Source organism: Dendropsophus ebraccatus, chromosome 6 (assembly GCF_027789765.1).
Source record: "Dendropsophus ebraccatus isolate aDenEbr1 chromosome 6, aDenEbr1.pat, whole genome shotgun sequence".
Taxonomy (NCBI): domain Eukaryota; kingdom Metazoa; phylum Chordata; class Amphibia; order Anura; family Hylidae; genus Dendropsophus; species Dendropsophus ebraccatus.
Genome location: NC_091459.1, coordinates 40,428,746 through 40,450,519, shown reverse-complemented (window position 1 = coordinate 40,450,519; position 21,774 = coordinate 40,428,746). Strand labels below are relative to the sequence as shown.

Here is a 21,774-nt window from a genome sequence, read left to right as displayed (position 1 = left end):
ACTGTGAAATTGGGATGTAAACAGACCCTTACTCCTGGACAGGGTAAGCTAAACTCCTTGGTCATTAAAACATCCCCAGAACACAAGCATGTTATCATTCGCTTTCCCATAATCCTTTGTAATCTGGACAAAATGCTTCACAAAGCCTTCAGTGGATCTGGCAAAATAAGATGCTGCTGTTGGTGGGAATGCTTAAAAAAACAAAAAAGCTGGCAGATTCTGCAAGTTCCTGGGTTATGGCATGTCTTAGAAGTCTCTGCCGTATCTTCTTGGCTTCCTTGTCTAGTTTTCAATTGTTTAAAGAAAGACCTGAAGTGTATAGCTGTTTATGTGAAGAATCTTATTTACTCCTTATAGGCATTTTAAGTAAAAGTCAGTGATGGATTGTAAGCAGGGTGCTAGGGGTTGCAGTCTGGGATTCACAGATGGCCGGCTCATCTGCTGTAAACCTAATATAAACCGACAGTAAATATTTGCCTGTAAGAAACAAAATAAGGTTTTGGTGCATGGTAATGTCCATGAAACATAGACCAGATTTATCCCCAATTCTGAGAATTTTCAGGTATTTTTTGATAGGTGAATTTTTTTCCCACCAGGACTGTAGATTGTGGTCCTGCTGGAACTGCACCCACTAAGTATCCCAAAGTACCAAGATAATAGTTTACCTTAGGCTAGGTTTACATGTCATTTATATCCTCAGTGGCACAGATACTTCTACATAATGGGATGCTAATGTATCTGTGCACAGACAGGCACAAGCCCCATTGACTTCAGTGTTCTGAATGTAATCAGTTAGTGACTACGTTCAGGCTATTTTCCAAACATATACATGTTTTGACCCAAAAACATAGTAAACCACAATGTAAAACATGTACACTGTATGCTCAAAAACTGACCTGAACGTAGTCAGTAGCTGACAATATTTCAGCCATTAAAATCGATGGTATGAGTGGCTATCAATGCTTGGATGACCTTTGGCTGACGTACCTGTACCATGGAGGGCCCAAATGTGATGTATATGAGCTCTTATCCATTGTTCCATTCCACAAAGAGTGAAAATCTTATCATCACAACTAGAGATGAGCAAATCGAATCTTTTGAACCGAATTTTGCGTAATGTTCGGTTTGGTACTGAACTGATGGTGGCTGTACATCTAAAAAAAAGAAGAAAAAAGAATTGGTATGCTTACCAGTCTGCACACCTCCAGGGTCCTTCTCCAGGTCGCTGGTGTCTCCAGCTGCTTCCAGCTCACTCAGCCAATCACTAACTCTTGTCACTCTATACTTACCTGTCCAGGCTCCTCTGTCTCTGGTGTGCCCCGGTCCCACACAGCCGGCAATATCCCGCTCAGTCGATCAATGACTGAGATGGGAAAGCACTGCAGCCAGTGATTGGCTGAGTGGCAATCACTTTGGTCAATCACTGGCCGTGGTGCTATCTTCATCTCAGTCAGTGATTGGCTGAGCGGGATTTTGGCAGTTGCGGAAGACACTGGAGACCGAAGAAGGAGAACACTGAGGGAGCATGGACAGGTAAGTATAGGTGAGCAAACTTTCTGAACCTCACTTTTAGCATGTAAATCTTTCTACTATAGGCTGATTTTAACCCCGGTTGACCTGAAGGAAGTTATTTTTTCATATCTATATGGCACTCTGTAAAGCTCTTTCCAAACATATGTACATAAGATTCACCCCATGAGATATGCAGTGAACTTTACCCTGCTCCTTCGTAGATATAATCGCAAAAAAATAAAATAAAAAAACCTATACTGCCCTACTGTAGCTGCTCACAACAATAGCTTCCCATAATAACTTACAACTAGTCATACATATATAGCCTATAGCCCATTTTTCCCCTGTGGAGTAGATTTCTGAGTAGTAGTTTTCTCCGAATCCCTTTGGAGAATTTGGTGGTTTCAGACCACAGTAGCCTTAGGCAGATGCATGTATTGATCAGAAGTGATCAGCTATACAAACCTACATCTGTTGCGGACTGACTACAGTCCAGAGCTCATTGTAACTGGAGCTTTTGGTTGATTCTCAGACAACTGGAGACTCAACTATGCAGGACACATGAAACCTAATATTAGGCAATCACATCTGGTCATGTTGTTCCTAAAGATTATATATACTGTCATGTTCTGCATTGGAGATTACCTCTTTGTGCTATTAACGTCTGAAATGTTATTTTTACCTTTGTTAGATTTTTCTAATGTGATTATATATCTAAATGATTCTAGTTTAGAGTAATGATGCAATGAGCTATCTTTATGGTACATGTGATACTGTGGGCAACAAGGACATACTCTGATTTACTTCCCTTCGCCTCAACTGCACTGTACTAAGATACTGTACAAGATACACTGTGTAAGATACTATACAGTCAGGTTAACTATTCAAGAAATGTATATGTCATTTGTTTTTAATTCTCCACATTCTTCATGGTGTGTATTCTTATATTCTATACATTAGTTTTGGTGTAAATAAGATATATTACAGTTGGGTAAACTATTCTAGAAATGCATATATGATCTGTTTCTAGATTCCTTACATTCTCCATGGCATGTTTTAAAATGGGGGTATATAGAATTAATACATGGTGGATTATTGGTAGGTATGAGCCAATTTACAGTACTAGCCTAGCGTAACACTTCGCTAGGCTCGGCAGTCGGCTGCTCCAGGTGCGTGGAAAAGCTGGTTCCAGTCCTGGAAAGCTTCACCCAGTTTCCTACCGTGTTTCTCTGAAATAAAGACGGTGCCTTACATCCCCCCCCCCCCCAAATAGGCACTATGGGGGCATGTATTAAAAGGCGAAAATGCCTTTTGTAGGCGCAGATCGGCCCGATCGACGGATAAATATTCACAAAAGTCTGCGCCACCTTCGCCAGTGGGGTGGAGAGGGGGCGTTACCGGGGGGGGGACGTGTCAGCACGCAGAGCGCAGCAGTTATTTTCCCGGGGGGAAAGTGATGCTGAAACCTACGCCAGCGTAGCGTAGGTGGCGTAGGTTTCAGATTATTCGCACGGGCGGGCTCTGTGTGTACGGGATTTATGTAGAGGAGCTGCAGGGACATTTGTAAGCCTGACGTAAAAAACGCTGGACTTCATAAATGTCCCCCTATGTCTTATTTACGGGGATGTTTCGGGGGGTTGGCCAGGGGGAGAGAAATAAGACTTTTCACCAGACACACCCATAATACTCACCGCCAGCATCAGGTCAGACAAGCGGCGTCGGGTCAGGAGTGCGCCGGGTCAGACGTGCGTCGGCATCGGGTCCGGCGTGCGTCGCCGTCAGATCAGGAGTGTGGCGGCGCCATGTTTGCGGTCTGGACGTGAGAAGGACATGGACCACGCTGCCTGCTGTGCCGGTTTCAGAGGTCCACAAGGGGATTAGGTGAGTCCTGAGTGGCGGGGCGGGAGGGGAATGGGGGGTGCCTTACTTTGGGGGGGTGCCTTACTTTAGGTTAGAAGGTAGAGTAGGTGGGGCGTCTTATTTTCGAGGAAACATGGTAGAACTGGATCCAGCTTTTCCAGGCACCCAGAGTGGTGTAGCATGGAGCAGCACAGAGTTCAAAGGGAGCCGGCTCACAACACCGAGCCTAGCGAGGCACTTTGCATCTCTAGTAATTATGACAAAGGATTTTGATTGTAAAGTAGAAAGAAGCCTACTCCCTATGCATGACGTATATGTAACCCAATGTATGAGCAGATTCTTGACTTTGTGGGCTGCCCAAGGATCCAGTTTGACCCCTCAGGTCTCACAGAAATTGACTTTTTCAATATCTTTCTCATTAATTAATTTGTAAATGTAATAGCAGCTCAAACCAACTTGTACACCCAACAACTTTTTATCTTAGAAGCCCACTTCTTTTTTGCTAGACCCCATCGATGACATTATGTTACCTTGTGCTACTTATGGATCTAGTAAAAAAATAACAAGACTAGGCAGTTTCAGAGTAGGCAGTTTTGTAAGACACCCCAATTTACCGCATAGCAATGACACAGTCACACCTTGAAGGAATTTTAAAATTATTTTTTTTATAATAATAATGCAATGTGCCGGCCTTGAGATGACCCCACATATGAACCCTTGTCCAAAAAAAGGCCGGTCTTTGTGTTTATCCCAAAGAAATACATCCCAATTGACAATTCCCTCATTAGCTTTAAAGTGAGGCTTTAACTCAGCCAATACTGGTAAGGTATGGCTCAAAATATCTAAATTCTTTGAGAGCATCTCACATCGTATCTTTTCGTAAAAGTACGGCTGTTGTTGCAATCGGCAACAACGTCCATACTTTTACGAAAAGATACGCTGCCTTATCTTCAATGGGATCCCGGCTGATGCGTATACACATAGTATACGCTCCGGCCGGGATCTCTCGCTGGCGCCGTAGAAAACTGACGTTCACTGAATAGCGGCCGCACGCTTCATAGTGTGCTGTGGGGAAATCTGATGCGGATGATGGATGTGCCCACATCAGAACTCTGCCGTGAGAAAGATTTCATCAGCACCAGCCGGTATGATCTTTTCAGAGACCTTTTCAGTTTCTTGACCTGGCCGGGTAACGGAACGGCCGGTCTAATACGTGGAAACATAGCCTTAGAGTGCATGAAGGGAGGGACACCTCCAGAATGCCTGGGAGTTAGCAGAAAAATCAGGGTTACGCCCTCTATGTGGATAACTTCTACACCAGTATCCCCCTCTTACATTCCATTGTTGCTTGAGCTACTGATGCTTGTGGCAATGTCCAAAAAAAACGAAGAGGCCTTCAGAGATATCCAGTAACACAACCGATCCCAAGGGGTGAGAGCAGTGTCCTTTCTAGTGAAAACATTTTGTTGGTCAGGTATAAGGACAAAAAACATGTCCTTATTTTGACCACAATTCACGGTAACGGCATACTGTGTAAAGTATGACTACTGTGACCCTCAACCGGATTGCACTGTGGACTTCAGTCAGAACCTGGGAGCCCTCAAGTCCTTAAAGGGAATCTGTCACTTGGTTTATTCTGCCTTAAATGAGGGCAGCGTAAACTAGTGATAGAAATACTGAACAGATCTGTGTATTACGTCCATTATTCTGCTCAGCCATTCTTCTAATATGCAGGAGAATAGGATTCTTACCACACCTTGCGCCTTCCAGCTTCTGATTGACAGTTGACTGCCTATACACAGCATGGATAGATAACTGCCAATCAGCAGCTGGTGGGTGGAGTTTTCTGCTTCTCATGAATTATGTGGCCTACTGGGCTCATGTTTGTAATGGAGAGGACTACATATTGTCCTTGTTATTCAGGAGGATATCTCCGGATCAGCTGCACAGAACAATGTAAATGATACATCATTCTGTTTAGCTTCTCTGTCTCTACTTTATGCTACCCTGAGATAGGACAGCCTAAACTTGCTGACAGAATCTCTTTAAGCCATACAGTGCCTTGTATGTGTATGGTACAAAAAGCTGGCCATGCACATGATACAATGCTCTTGTGATGGGCCAGCCACACTGGGACAGTCCTTCAGTTTCAAGGGGCAGTAATCAAGGCATTAATATGTGTCTTACCTGACAAGGAACGGGCCCAAGTTCTTCAGGAACTAAAGGGGTTATCCATCATTAGAAAAACATGACCACTTTCTTTCAGAGACAACACCACTCTTGTCTCCTGTTTGGGTGGGGTTTTGCAACTCAGTTCCATTTAAGTGAATTGATCCTAACTGCAAACCCCACCTGGAGACAAGAGTTGTGTTGTCTCTGTAAGAAAGTGGCCATGTTTTTCTAATGCCTTTAAAGGCATCTGTATTGTACCAGTCCCACACACTGCTAAGAAGGAGAGATCCAAGAAAATTTGCAAAGTATATCATAAAAGGGAGATAAGAAAGGAACCACTTATCAGTGAAACTCCTATCCTGATAAACCAGAATTGCTTCTCAGCATATCATAAGTCTATAGATTATTGATTGTATGAACTCCCCCCCCCCCTTTTTTACCTTTTCCATTTTACCCATATGTAGACCACACACCTTAATTATTTTACTTTGTTATAAAATGAAAAACCCAAACTACTATTTCACCCCTAGATTAATTACAATTGTCACCTTTCACCATCTACAGTGTATTCAATCAAGGAAAATAAATGTATTAAACACAAATGATCACTAGACCCTCAATAAAGTTTGGATTTTTCACATTGGCACAAGCTAAGCCCAGTACATTAGGCACTGAACTCGGTTAGCTCGGTGAAAATTTGTGATTTTCAGTTTTCAACATCTGCTGCACATACATGCTGGAAAACACTTATGGGGTCAGAGTGCTTACCACACCTCTTGTTAAATTCCTGTCTGTTTTTTTTAGGGCTTTACATGAGGACTTCAGTCATCACTAATTTAGGCCTTAGCTGCACATTATGGTCCTTCCCTCCCGAGCCGGGCATTTAACATCTACATATGGACTATTTCGGTACACAAGGAAAATTGCAGTTCACATTTTTAGGACTTTTCCTCCTTTTACTCCTTTGTAAAAATAAAAAAATAGGTCTAGAACAACACGTGAGTGTACAAAATAAAAAAAATTATTTTGATGACCCACTGTACCAAAAATCTTTGTAAACCCTATTGGGCCTAAATGCTCACTTCACTCCTCGTTATATTCTTTAAAGGATGCAATTTTCAAAATGATAAGGTCCTGGCATCATTTGAAAACGTAGCATTGCCCCCAACTTCCATTCCTGCCAAATCCAGTCCCCATAAGCGATCCGTCCCTTCAGAGCCGTGCCGTGTACCCACATGGCACCATCCACGTATGGGGTATTTCTATAGATTATTATTTACAGCCGTAATTACCAAAATACGACCGTATCTTCACCTCAAAAAAACATTGTGCAAACATACCCTTAAACTAACTCTATTCTATAATAACTAAAAGCATATTTAAGGAATGATGCTAATACAAAGGAGAGATATTTTAAATGTGATTTCATATTTTAATATCTAATTTATATGGCATGACTATCTTCTCTACATTTAGAAAACTTTATTTTTCAATAAAGTAATCCTGTAAGTATCAACTCCAATTTACCAAGACCATAGAGTGGAATAAGCCACAAAAAAAGAAAAAAGAAACACATTAGGTAAAAGCATCCCATAATTGTTAAAGGTGTACTCCCGTGAATTTTTATTTTTTACTTTTTTCAAATCAACTGGTACTAGAACGTTAAATAGATCTGTAAATTATTTCTATTTAAAAAACCTCATGTCTTCCAGCTGCTGTATGTCCTGCAGGAAGTGGTGTATCCCTATCATTGTTCAGGGACTTAGGCAGGAAGCTTAAAACAAGGACCTCCAAGGTGATATTCTCCGAAATATTACCTGTACCACGAGCCACACCTGAGAGACAGCGGGAGATTAGGGAGGTAAAGAAGTGGCTCAAGAGCTGGTGTAGGATAGAGGGGTTTGGGTTCATGGAGAACTGGGCCGACTTCTCGGTCGGTTACAGGCTCTACGGTAGGGATGGGCTGCATCTCAATGGGGAGGGTGCAGCCGTGCTGGGGGAGAAGATGGCTAAGAGGTTGGAGGAGTGTTTAAACTAGGGACCGGGGGGGAGGGCAACTACAATATAGTAAGTGAAGACAGAGTAGATGGAGAGCTGGGCCTAGATTATGGAACTGGGGGTGGAGCGGCGGGAGGGGTTAGAACAGTTACTAGTGACAAGAGGAAAGGGAATATGGACAAACATATTAAATGTATGTATACTAATGCTCGAAGCCTCACTAATAAAGCTGAGGAATTAGAACTCATAATGGTTGAGGAGAAATATGATATAGTGGGGATAAGCGAGACATGGCTGGATGAGAGTTATGACTGGGCTGTTAATATCCAGGGTTATAGTCTATTCAGAAATGACTGTAAAAATAAGAAAGGGGGAGGGGTCTGTCTATATGCTGAATCCTGCCTTAAGCCCATTCTGCGGGAGGATATAAGTGATGATAATGTAGAATCTCTTTGGGTAGAAATAAGAGGAGGGATGAAAAATAATAAAATTCTTTTAGGAGTGAGTTATAAACCTCCAAGTATAGTGAAAGAGTCAGAAAATCTTCTTATAAGACAAATAGATGCGGCAGCGAAGCAGGGGGAAGTCATTATTATGGGGGACTTTAACTACCCAAATATAAACTGGAAAGCAGAAACCTGCAGCTCCAGGAAGGGAAGCGTGTTTTTGGAAATAGTAAAAGATAATTACCTTTCCCAACTAGTACAGGAACCAACAAGAGGGGGGGCCCTTCTGGACCTGATCTTAACCAATAGGCCAGACAGAATATCAAAAATAGAGGTGGGGGGTCACCTAGGTAATAGTGACCATAATATAGTAAGTTTTCAATTATCCTTCAATAAAATAATTAGCAGAGGGGCTACAAAAACATTACATTTCAGGAAGGCTAATTTCCAAAAACTAAGAGAGGACCTTGGGAACATAGACTGGGACAATGCCTTCAGAAATAAAAGTACACAAGAGAAATGGGACATATTTAAGAGCATCCTGGGTAAATTGTGTGAACGGCACATACCATATGGGAATAAAAGTAGTAGAAATAAGAGAAATCCAATGTGGTTAACTTCAGCTGTAAGGGGTGCAATAAATGATAAGAAACAAGCATTCAGACAACTAAAACAAGAAGGTAGTGAGGAAGCATTGAGCAACTATAGACAGAAGAATAGAATGTGTAAAAAGCAAATAAAAGAAGCAAAAATAGCAACAGAAAGAAGGATAGCCACAGAAAGTAAAGCGAATGCCAAAATGTTTTTCACCTACATAAACAACAAAAGACTCAAAACTGAAAATGTTGGTCCCCTCAAAAATAATCTGGGTGTAATGGTGGAGGGGGAAGAGGAAAAGGCCATCTACTAAATACATTCTTCTCTACTGTATTCACAGAGGAGAATCCCATAACAGACGACATGACTAGGAATAATATAAATCCTCCCATAAATCTCACCTGCCTAACACAACAAGAAGTGGGGAGACGCCTTAAAAACATTAAAATCCATAAGTCACCGGGCCCAGAAGGTATCCATCCTAGAGTTTTGCAAGAATTAAATACTGTGTTAGACAGACCGTTATTCCTAATATTTAAAGACTCAATTACGACAGGGATTGTTCCACAGGACTGGCGCATAGCTAATGTGGTACCAATATTCAAGAAGGGGTCAAAGAGCGATCCTGGAAACTACAGGCCCGTAAGTCTAACATCTATAGTAGGTAAAGTATTTGAGGGGTTTGTAAGAGATGCTATACTGGAGTATCTTAATGAAAGCAATCTTGTGATGCAGCATCAGCATGGATTTATGAGGGATCGATCCTGTCAGACTAATCTGATCGGCTTCTATGAAGAGGTAAGTTATAGACTGGACCTGGGGGAGGCTGTGGATGTTGTGTATCTGAACTTTTCAAAGGCATTTGATACTGTGCCGCATGAAAGGTTGGTCTACAAAATGAGGATGCTGGGACTCGGGGAAAACGTATGCAAATGGGTAAGTAACTGGTTGTGTGATAGAAAACAGAGGGTGGTCATTGATGGAACATATTCAGATTGGGTTTTAGTTACTAGTGGGGTACAACAGGGGTCAGTGTTGGGTCCACTTCTTTTTAATATTTTTATTAATGATCTTTATGAGGAGCTACAGAGTAGAATCTCCATTTTTGCAGATGATACTAAACTGGGTAAAGTAATCACCACAGAGGATGATAATATCATATTACAGAGGGATTTGGAGAAGCTAGAGGCTTGGGCGGTGAAATGGCAAATGAAGTTTAATGTGGATAAATGTAAGGTTATGCACTTGGGCCATAGAAATAATAAATACAGTTATGTGCTAAATAATAAAACACTGGGTAAAACTACTTCCGAAAAGGACCTGGGGGTATTGGTGGACAGTAAACTCAACTTTAGTGATCAGCGCCAGGCAGCAGCTGCCAAGGCTAATAAAATAATGGGATGCATCAAAAGAGGTATAGATGCTAAAGATGAGAACATAGTTTTGCCTCTTTATAAATCACTGGTCAGACCACACATGGAATACAGTGTACAGTTTTGGGCACCGGTATATAAGAAGGACACAGCTGAACTAGAGCGGGTGCAGAGGAGGGCGACCCAGGTCATTCAGGGAATGGGTGGGTTACAGTACAAGGACAGGTTATCAAGCTTGGGGTTATTTACGCTAGAAAAAAGACGTCTTAGGGGCGATCTGATCACAATGTACAAATATATGAATGGACAGTAGAGAGATCTTTGTAGCGGTCTTTTTTCTCCTAGGTCTGTAACCATGACAAGGGGGCATCCTCTACGTCTAGAGGAAAGAAGATTTTATCATCAGCATCGACGCGGGTTCTTTACTGTACGAGCGGTAAGACTGTGGAACTCTCTGCCACATGATGTTGTCATGGCCGATTCATTAAATAAGTTCAAGGGAGGCCTGGATGCTTTTCTTGAACAATATAATATTACAAGTTATGGGCATTAGATTTCCGGTGATACGTTGATCCAGGGATTGTTCTGGTAGCCATTGGAGTCGGGGGGGGGGGGGGGGGGGGGAGTTTTCTCCCTGTGGTGGGGTGGTTGTCGTCTCCCTAGTGGGGGTTTTTGCCTTCCCTGGATCAACACAGTAGGGTTTCCCTAGGTTGAACCTGATGGACTCTTGTCTTCTTTCAACCTTATTTACTATGTTACTATGCTACTATGTTACACAGTGCTCTCTGCTGCCACCTTTGTCCATGACAGGAACTGTCCGGAGCAGTAGAGGTTTTGTTTCTGCCCTGGACAGTTCCTGACATGAACAGAGCTGGCAGCAGAGAGCACTGTGCAAAGAATGCACCACTTCCTGCAGAACCTACAGCAGCTGAAAAGTACTGGAAGACTTCAATAAAAATAAATTACAAATCTATATAACTTGCTGGTACCAGTAAATTTGGAGATATATATATATATATATATAATAAATGAATAATTTGCAGAAGTTCCCCTTTAATACATAAAGTGTACACGTCATATTGAAAGAGAAAAAAAAAAGTCTGTGTCCCCAAGGCCAAAACAGACTGCCCTTAAGGGGTTAAATGTTACAAAATATACACAATGTCTAAATCCATCTATTCATCTAACCGTTCACTTTCAGCTTGCAATGATTCTATTCTGCGTCCCCTAGCAGTATACAGTACGTGCTCACACATCTTCCACAACGTATGACAGTAACTTTCCATACCGCAGCATGTGACCTCCTGCATGTAATTGGAGTTTGATTTCTGGCTGTGGGTGCAGTGTAACAGCGGTGGATGGGAGCTGCTGCAGTCAGCATGTTATTATAAGGAAGCTGTCTGTGGTGTGAGGGATAAATTATCTGTTGCCCACCCTTTTACTGGGAGGAATGCATGTTCCTACTTAAGTTTAGGATTTAATGATCTCTAATGTCTTTTTACAATCCTGAAGTCCTGTAATGAGGCAGATTACCAGATGAAACGTATTTAAAAGCACTCCCAAGGCTTGTTTATATAGCCCCAGTCATTGCTCTGTTAGCACAGATGGGGTCTTGCCATTAGCAGGAGGAGAAAGTCAAAGATACAGCAGACGTCCATATTCTTGATTTTATTAGTAGTTCCTATAATAACTATGGCAGACCCCTTTATTATTATGTATCGCACGCCCCTGCATTACCAAGCGTAAAAGTTTGAATCCCCGGCCACAGACACTCTACTTCCTGTCGGTTGTGGAAATCTGGATTTCCCAGTTTTGCCGACTCATCTTTCAGATACGACATATGACATATGTATTAACTAACCTAAGCTGAGGATGAGACTTTTTTTTTTTTTTTTTTTTGTGCCACTCTCAGGAAATATTACTCAAGTGCTGACAGTATCAAGCAGACGCGTATACCTCGGGGCTTACAAAACCAAGAAAATCACAGATTTCTCACAGCAATGTTACTAGAAAATGTTCGGTTAAAAGGAAGTGACTTAAAAAGGAGTGGAAAGACCCTTAGGAGTAATGCGCAATGACAGCCGAGATTTACAGAAGTTTCACTACGTTGTGGCTGTGAGCAATAAGGCTTAAAGCCCTATTCGGCCGATATTGGCAGCTACGGACGATAATCGTCCCGTGGAATTGAGTGCAACGATCAGCTGACATCGTTCATGTCGGCTGATCGTTGCAGTCGCTTGTTTTTCAACATGTTGAAAAAGAAGCAACTGATATAGCAGCGATCTGCTGCCGTCGCTCCGTTGAATAGGAACGTCGGCAGCAGACGCTGCTATATCCTATGGGCTGCCCGGACGATCAGCGATCACCCGGGCAGCCCCCCCCCTGCGCAGCTCCCCGCCGCCCCCTCCCGCACTCACCCGCTCGCTGCAGCCGCGTTGAATAGCGGCGGCAGCGAGCGGGGAACGAGGAGCAAACGAGCGCTGAGAGTGCTTATTTGCTCCTCTTAACAACCCGTGTAATCGGCCCTTTAGGAACATGGGAGAAAAACGACCACCTGGTCCAGCTAGTCTACCCTAGTGGTATGTCCCTGACTGTTATCTTAGGACAGATATATGGTTATCCCAGGCAAATATATCTTCATTAAGGGTCCTATTAGAGAAAACGATTTTTCATTAACGATAAACGTTCGCAAACGAATGGAATAGGTCACTGTAACGCACAGAACGATAGTCATTAAGTACGATCATTACTACGATTGTTACAAAGATCGTTTACTCCTACTGATCACAGCAAAAGAGCGAACGATGTGTACATACAGGGAAAATTGGCGAAAATTTAGAGAATGATTAATGATGACCTTAAAAGTTCCGGTCAACAACGCATGAAAGAGTTTTCGATCGTTTCTTGCATACCCATGGAAAGATTTCCGCACGATAATTGTCCTGTGTAGTAAGGCCCTTAGGGTCCTATTACATGTTCTGACTACGACACAATCATTTTAGTAAACGAGCGCTGATCGGCGCCCATTTACTGGACCTTTTAGACGGCCCGATAATCGGGAAGTAAGGGCTGCATGGACATTGTTAGCTATGTCCATACAGCCCTTGCCCAAACACCTGATACCATACAACTCAGGGCTCCCGGTCTTCTTTCCTCTTCTCTAATGGTTCTTTTACACGGAACGATTGATCGTTCGAATCTGCACGATAACGATCAAATTCGAACGATAATCGTACGTGTAAACGCAGCGAACGATCAAACGACGAGCAAGAAATCGTTCATTTTGATCTTTCAACAAGTTCTCAAATCGTGGTTGATCGTCCGCAAAAAATTCGCAGATCGTTCTGTGTAAACAGTCTTTCAACGATTTCACCTATGTGTGAGATAGGCTTAAGCGATCGCAAAACGATCGCATAACGATTTTTCCGTACAATGTATCGTTCCGTCTAAACGCTGATCGTTATAAAAAAAAGATTGTTTATTCAAAATCGTTAATCGTGTGATTGGGCGAATTATCGCTCCGTGTAAAACCACCATAAGGTATCAGGTGTTTGGGCAATCATTAGTCGCCAGCTGTGCATCGCTATTACATGTACCGAGGCGCCTGACGATTTTAGGTCCGGATCTAAACCAACGATCCGCCGATAATCGTTTCATCGGGTGATCGTTGTCTCTATTACACAGACCGATATCGGCCAAATCAGCCCGATTCTGCTAATTATCGCTCCATGTAATAGGACCTTTGGTGTAGATTTACCGACCACGTCTGCTGGAAGTTTGTTCCAAGCATCTACTCCTCTTTCAGGATTACTACAATTACTACGACTGCCAGCTTTGTATTGGATTCAGATCTGGAAGTGTGTAGGGACTCTAAACCAGAAGTCCCTGTTCCTGCACAGTACATTAAGCAGCTGTATACATTACACTAATGTAGTGAGTTTTAGCCAAGATGCATCCAACATCACTGCTGACCCACCAGTGTACAGAAACAGGGAGTCCTGCCTTCCATAGGAGTCCATTCTCTTGAGGGAAGCTTCTGAAAATGTAGCACAAAATGTAAAAAGTTTTGAGAAATTCAGATTCTGATTAGTTTATCTCTAAAAGTAACCATTAGTGGCAAAAAAAGCCACAGTGACTAGTTAAGCCGCCACACCTGGCATGCATTTTTCATACAATGATTTATTCTGGAAAGGTATAATTTGACAATTTTTATGGTGAGAAGGAATTGAGTATGTGCAATCTAGTGATTAAAAAAAAATAATCTGTATGTCCTGCATGAAGTGCTGTATTCTTTCTAGTGCTCAGTGCTGCCAACTGTCCAAAGCAGCAGCAAATCCCCATAGAAAACATCTCCTGCTCTGGACAGTTCCTGACATGGACAGAGGTGGCAGCAGAGAGCACTGTGACAGACTGGAAAAAACAGACCACTTCCTGCATGACATTCAGCAGCTGATAAGTACTGGAACTATTGAGATTGTTTAAACAGAAGTAGTTTGTATAACTTCCTGGCACCAATTGATTAAAAAAAAAATTATAAATATATATATATATATTATATATATATATATATATATTTTTTTTTTTTCATTGCAGTGCCCCTTTAAAATCATAAAATCCAATTCTAATCCATAAGAAACAAGCAATGATATACAGTATGTTCTAAAAGTAGATGTTTTTTTGGTAAATTACTGTGGCTAAATGCCTTGTCAGTCCGTCCAATGGAGGAGTGTAAAATAAAAGTATAGCAGATACAATAGCTGCGGCCGCGCATATGTGTCTATTAGCAGGCAAATATTGACACTGCTTATCACCAGGCAGGGGCTGACACAACGTTTCAGCACAACCCTGAGATTGTGTGTCATGTGGAACATATTGGAAGTTTTGCAGGAGCAGCGCTTGCATTGCTGAGGTCATTTCTTCCGAGCCTTCACTATATACTATAGATTTTCACATTTTTGTGAGACTTAGAAAACTGACCAAACTGGTTAGTCTAGTTTCTCTATACTATCAGCTTCTTTTAAGCATTATTTACTGATCTCAGAGACCAGGCTAATCTTTCATGTATTGTGTGTTCCACTTTAGAAAAATACTATATTATATATATATATATATATATATATATATATATATGTTTTTTTTTTTCTTTAAATGTTATTTAACTCCACAAAGTCAATGTAGAATATATATATATTTATTTATTTATTATCACAATTTCGTAATACATATGGGTTCACCCTCCTTTGTGCTGTTTCTGTCAACTGACACCTCCTGACAAACCGAGCTATGAGAGAGAAATAAATCTTTTGATGGTTTGCACAGAAATCTGATAGCCTGAACAAACACCTGCTAGATACAACACTGAATTTCATAGGAAACATTTGCAGGTATTCTCACGTCACGGAGTTGGATTGGATTGGTAATGCTTTAACTTCAAGGTTGTTCCCATAAAACACTGGTACACAGTGCCCCTAAAGTGCATGCAGCTCTTGTGAGGCCACCACTCCTTAAAGGGGTGTCAGAAAGTTAGACAGACCTTTAAACTACTTCTATTTAAAAATCTCAAGTGTTTCAGTACTTATCAGCTGCTGTATGTCCTGCAGGTAGTGGTGTTTTCTTAAAGGGGTTATCCAGCGCTACAAAAACATGGCCACTTTCCCCCTACTGTTGTCTCCAGTTTGGGTGGGGTTTTGAAACTCAGTTCCATTGAAGTAAATGGAGCTTAATTGCAAACTGCACCTGAACTGGAGACAACAGTAGGGGGGAAAGTAGCCATGTTTTTGTAGCGCTGGATAACCCCTTTAAGTCTGACACAGTGCTCTCTTCTATTATTATTATTATTTATTTATTTATTTTTCTCATAAGGTTGGAGTTTGCATGTTTATTGAACTGTTAAGAAGAGTAGAGACATCAGTGCACAGGTCATATTCCCTAATACCCATTAGACTCGCAGCCAATCCCACTGAAATCAATGGGATCTGGTAACAATAGCCTATTGTATACAGGTAACTTTTTTATTTTATTTTTTTCACCATTCTGTTTAAAGTACTTATAGTTGTTTAGTGACTGAGGAGGATAGGATATGCTAATCCTGCCCTATATATTAAATCACTCTTATTATATCTTTTATTACATTGTCTGTATATACTTTTATAAGAACGAGTGAACTTTGAGCTTACAGAACACAAGTGATACAGAAAGTCACTCCATGTCCACAACTTTGTACACTATATACAAACAAGCACTACTTCCTGTAGTTGTAATTCAGGGGCTTATTTTGCAATCTGAGGTTCTGACAGTAGCAAAGGAAAGCCTTATTTCTGGGGTATCGGTTTCAAAAACCTGCTTTTCTTGCTGGATTTATTATTGCGCTCCTTTACTTAGATATGCCTGTGTATATGCTGAAGAGGAGTTTACTGGCCAGACATATCAGTGACATCAGAGGCAGCGCAGAAACTAAGCAGAAGTGAAACTTTTTAGGAAATGTAAACACACAATTACATCCCTTTTTATTCTTGTTTTGTATGTTGTTAAAATAGAAATATGCCTGGTAAATTATTATTATTATTATTTTTAAATATAACTACATAGCAACTTCCCTTCTATACTTGAGCAAATATACTATGTTGTCCTAACTTAAAGGGAACCTGTCACCCCCTGTGTCGGGGTGACAGGCTCCCGACCCCCGTTAGAGCCCCCTATACTTACCTAATCCCGCCGGTTCCCGCTTCTGGAGGTGGTCGGGTGACGGAGATCTCAGCCGCTGCAGCCCGGCGCGCGCGCTGAGAGATGAGTCCAACGCTCATAGAGAATGACGGAGCGCTGGACTCTCCTTTCATTCTCTATGGGTGTTGGACTCATCTCTCAGCGCGCGCGCCGGGCTGCAACGGCTGAGATCTTCATCACCCGACCACCTCCAGAAGCGGGACCCGGCAGGATTAGGCGAGTATAGGGGGCTCTAACGGGGGGTCGGGAGCCTGTCACTCCGGCACGGGGGGTGACAGGTTCCCTTTAAAGGTGTACTCCAGAGGGAAAAAAGTGCTGGTGTCAGAAAATTATACAGATTTATAAATTACTTTTATTTAAAAATCTCAAGTCTTCCAGTACTTATCAGCTGGAACAGTGCTCTCTGCTGCCACCTCTGTCCATGTCAGGAACTGTCCAGAGCAGTATCAAGTCCCCAATGCAAGAAAATCTTTCTTGCATTGGACAGTTCCTGTCACGGACAGAAATAGCAGCAGAGAGCACTGTGTCAGACTGGAAAGAATACACCACTTCCTGCAGGACATACAGCAGCTGCTAAGGTGCTTATCAAGGTGGGGCAGTAAAATAAAGAAAAAGTATAAAACAAATACACTCAAATAAAAATATTTAAAAAATAAAGGACAAAACGCACATAATCTCCATAGCCCTTAATGCAATAAATGCAGAAAAGGAAAAAAGTAAAAAAAAATTTAAGGAAAAATGCAAATTTTGTAATTTTTTTCATGAAATGTGGGCAATTTTTTACAAGAAAATTGTAGGAATATTGGCCACAATTTACAGCTAACCTAAAGTAAAATATGTCACAAAAAAAGTAAGTTATAGCATCAAGGAGCTTAAAGGGGTAGTGCGGCGCTCAGCAAGTATTACAGTATAAACAAGTATTACAGAATAACACATATTACAAAGTTATGTCCCCCCACCCCCGCACGTGTACCCGGAAGTGTGGTGCGATGTACATACCTGATGCGTGTCGACCCCCGTCTTCTGTCGATGCAATCTTCGGGAGGCCGGCCGACTCGCTGCAGCCATCCCACATGCCGCCCCCCTCTGCAGCATCATCAGCTGCTCAGCCACGATTGGCTGAGCATAACTGTGCTCAGCCAATCGCGACTGAGCACGGTTATGACGCGGCAGAGGGGTGGCCGGCATGAGCGGGTCGGCAGGCCTCCCGAAGATGACGTCTTTGAAGAAGATGGCGGACGGGGTCGGTCGACACGGATCCGATATGTGCACACCACACTTCCAGGTACACGAGCGGGGGTGGGGTGACACAGGAAGGGGGCGATTCACAGACATAACATACATTACAAAGTTGTATAACTTTGTAATGTGTGTTATTCTGTGAATAATTGCTGAGCGCCGCACTACCCCTTTAAACTACGTAAAGTGAGACAGGTCAGATTTAAAAAATGGGTATGCACAAAATCACGTTAAAATATAACTTTTAATAAATATATATTAAAACCAAACCTCATGTACTATAAATAATGGCACCCAAATATAACCTGGTATACAACTTGATAACCAAAATGAACTCTGGTCCAGTCCTGAGGGGGTTAAACTAAAAGCAGCGCTATCAGTAATTCCGATTCCCCAGCTGGACAGCTTGGTCATGTACATTTTGGAGAAAGTTTTCTGATTTATTTCCTGTCCTACTGTACTCTCATTTCCTATCACTACTGACCTGGTTCAGTTTGTTGCCTCCTATACTGGGTTTTACGTTACTCATTTGTGGAATACTTTTATTAGAAGGAAATGCTATGTTTGACTATTGTACAAAGGATTTTTTACCTCTGTCACCCTGAGTCTTCCGATTGGAATTGGTAATCAGTTTGTTGGTATGTTATGCTTGATTTTGTTCGCACATGTTACCTTTGTATTGTACAGTTCTATTGAAAATGTGATACTGTATAAATTAAGATCATGATTATTTTTATTTTATACTTTTTGGTTTTTCATTTCAGTAAGTGGGTAACTAATTGCTGAGTCTTTTGTATTGCTATCTGTGTCATTCTGAATTGATAAATTCTGTCTTATCCATCATGTTAGAAAATTATACCAGTTTTTTTAGCCCACTGTTGTTTACCTATGGATGATCAATATTAGAGATGGGCAAATACGATTCGATCGAGATGGTATTCGATCGAATATTGCTGGTATTCGAAAGATTCAAATTCAATAGAGTAGTGTGACGAATACGCGGGAGACATTCGAAAGCCCTCCCATTGCAGTTGGCTTTTTTTTTATCGAATCACCATGCAGGGAGGCCGTGAGGAACCCTGGGAGTACGCACGCAGCGCGAAAACGGCGTCTACCCTCATTGGATGGCTGAACCACATGACCTCGAATATTTAATAATTGACTTCCGCCTCTCGACCACAGATGAGCTTTCAACCTAGCCAGGGAAAGATCTTGGAGCAGAGAGAGATAGGTTTTAAGTAGCATTTTGGTTAGGCAGGATTACTACTGAACCCAAAAGTCCTTTGCAGGGCTAAGATCCAGCGAAAAAGTCATCTCTGAATCCAAAGCACTTCTCAGACTAAGACATAGAAGATATAACAGCAGCATCAGCAGCTGTTTTCATTCCAGTCCCCTGTGTATACAAGTGACTTATAGTGTCCCTGATTTAGCCCACTAAGGGCACATAAACGTTATACCTATTGTGTCAGTTGCCCAGTAAAAGGCAAGTGATACATATTGTGCCAGTTGCCCAGTAAAAGGCACGTGATACCTATTGTTCTAGTTGCCCAGTAAAAGGCATGTGATACCTATTGTTCTAGTAGCCCAGTAAAAGGCACGTGTAGCTATTGTTCCAGTAGCCTAGTAAAAGGCACGTCATACATACTGTTCCTGTAACGTTCGTACAGCATGATGCATGATATGCGCAAATAACGTGATGCTCTACGGACGCACATTGGAATCATGTATGTAACGCTGCTCAAGAAATACGAAGGAAATATGTGAACATTTGTAAAGCGTTCGCAAATATTTTTCATTCGCAACTGCGGAGAGTGTCATTATACTGCGATTTTGGGTTGTTGGGTGCACCCAGGCATGCTCCCCCTGATGTCCCAGTGTCATTCTGCAGGTGTTGGCATCGTTTAGGGAGGTTTCATGAGGGACTTGGTGACCTCCAAGTGGTCGAATTTGGATTTCCAAGGGCCGAGAATTTTTTTCCCATAGACTATAATGGGATTGAATATTCGTTCGAATAGTCGAATCTCGGTGCCTATTTGATTAGAATTCTCGAAAGTCGAATATTTCACTACTCACTCATCTCTAGTCAATATGGATGAGCGAGCACCAAAGTGCTCGATTGCTCTTTACTTATTTATCAATGCTGGAGTGCTCAATGTGAGTAAAGAGCCCTATTGAAACCAATGGGAGACTTAAGCATTTAACCAGGTTTTTGTTCAAATTTTTATATACTCCATTTTGTAAGGGATATGGAAATGAAGTATACAAAAACTACAACAAAAAATGCAATACTTTACTGCAAGACATAATTACAACATTGGTGGTATGCCATCATTTGCTGACATACTGCCAGAGTTCTAACGTGGATTGCGGAAATGTAGTGTATCTTTCTGTTCAAATTTTTGTATGTTTTGTTTACACATCTCTTCAAGGGAAAGTTAAAATGAAAAAATGCAGAAACTTATTGCAGGACACATTAGAACTCCGGTGGTATGAAGTCAAGTCAAGTTCTAATGTGTCTTGCAGTAACCTATTGCATTTTTTCCGTTTTAACTTTTGTATACTTTGCCCCTTAAAGGGATCTATAAACAAAATATACACATATTTAAATTAGTATTTAAACAGTATCAGAGCTCCCGGCATCATTACGAATGATGAAGCTGTGAGCTCCAAAACTCTTTAAATATTTGCGCTACTATACTGGCATGCTGTGTCAGTACAGTAGCGTGAATATTTAAACAGCACCCAGAGCACCACAAGGTCAAGCACGATTGTGTACCCCGCTGCTTGATTGAGCACTATGCTTGACCGAGCATGCTTGCTTTAAAGGGGTAGTACGGCGCTAAACATTTATTCACATGTGTGTTATGTATGTGAATGGCCCCCTTCCCTGTGTTCCCGCCCAGCCACGCTAGACCCGGAAGTGTTGGTGCATTATACTTACTGCATTCGTGTCGACCCCCCTCTGCCATCTTGGAACAATGACGTAGTCTTTGAGAGGCCGGCCGAACCGCTCCATCAGTCCCTCATGCCGGCCCCCCTCTGCCGCGTCACCAGCTGCTTAGCCGCGATTGGCTGAGTGCAGTTATGCTCAGCCAATCGCGGCTGAGCAGCTGATGACACGACATAGGGTAACATTTACACGGGGAAGGGTAACATTTACACGGGGAAGGATAACATTTACATACAGTACATAACATACTGTACATTACAAAGTTGTATAACTTTGTAAGGTGTGTTATTTTGTGAATAAATGTTTAGCGCCGCACTACCCCTTTAAACTAATGATCAATTTTTAACTCTTTTGAAAATAAACCTTGTTTTTTTAGTGGGATATAAAAATGTATTGTCACATTTTTATTGCCATTACTTGGTGTTTATGTATAGAATTTCACGATTTGTCTGACAAAATTGCCTTTACAATAAATTTGAGATATATATATATATATATATATATATATATATATATATATATACATATATGTTTATTTGTTGAGAAATATTAACAATTGGCTGTTTAAGTTATATGAAATGCAAAAGCTCTGTAATAGAAACCATAAACTCCAACTTTTTTATCAACAGTTGGGAAAATTAGAAGTTATAGGTTGAGAATCTCAACTTGAGATATAAGCTCTTGTTCTATAAATGATAAGAAGTAGGAAATCAATACGGACAACACGATATAAGAAAATTCTGATCTATGTAAACATATGAGTTATTTGTTAGTTATATATACACAGCTAGTAACAGAGTGGAGCTGGCTTGTGGGGTGTTTCTTATAAAATTGTGAACATTCCAAGAAGCCTCCTGCTGCGTTCTACAATAGGAGACTGCACAATAGAGGTCGATTTGCAAAA

General features: G+C 41.5%; 1 long non-coding RNA gene across 2 annotated transcripts in view; it reads right to left on the bottom strand.

Annotated features, from left to right (window-relative positions):
• Nucleotides 1-242: 242 nt before the first annotated feature.
• Nucleotides 243-21,774, bottom strand: part of LOC138794774 (uncharacterized) — a 45,322-nt gene continuing 23,790 nt past the window's right edge. For both annotated transcript variants that reach the window (XR_011363497.1, XR_011363496.1), the window contains 2 exons: nucleotides 988-1,154; nucleotides 243-477 (listed from right to left, as the gene is read on the bottom strand). This is a non-coding gene — a long non-coding RNA (uncharacterized lncRNA). The remainder of the gene's footprint in view (nucleotides 478-987; nucleotides 1,155-21,774) is intronic.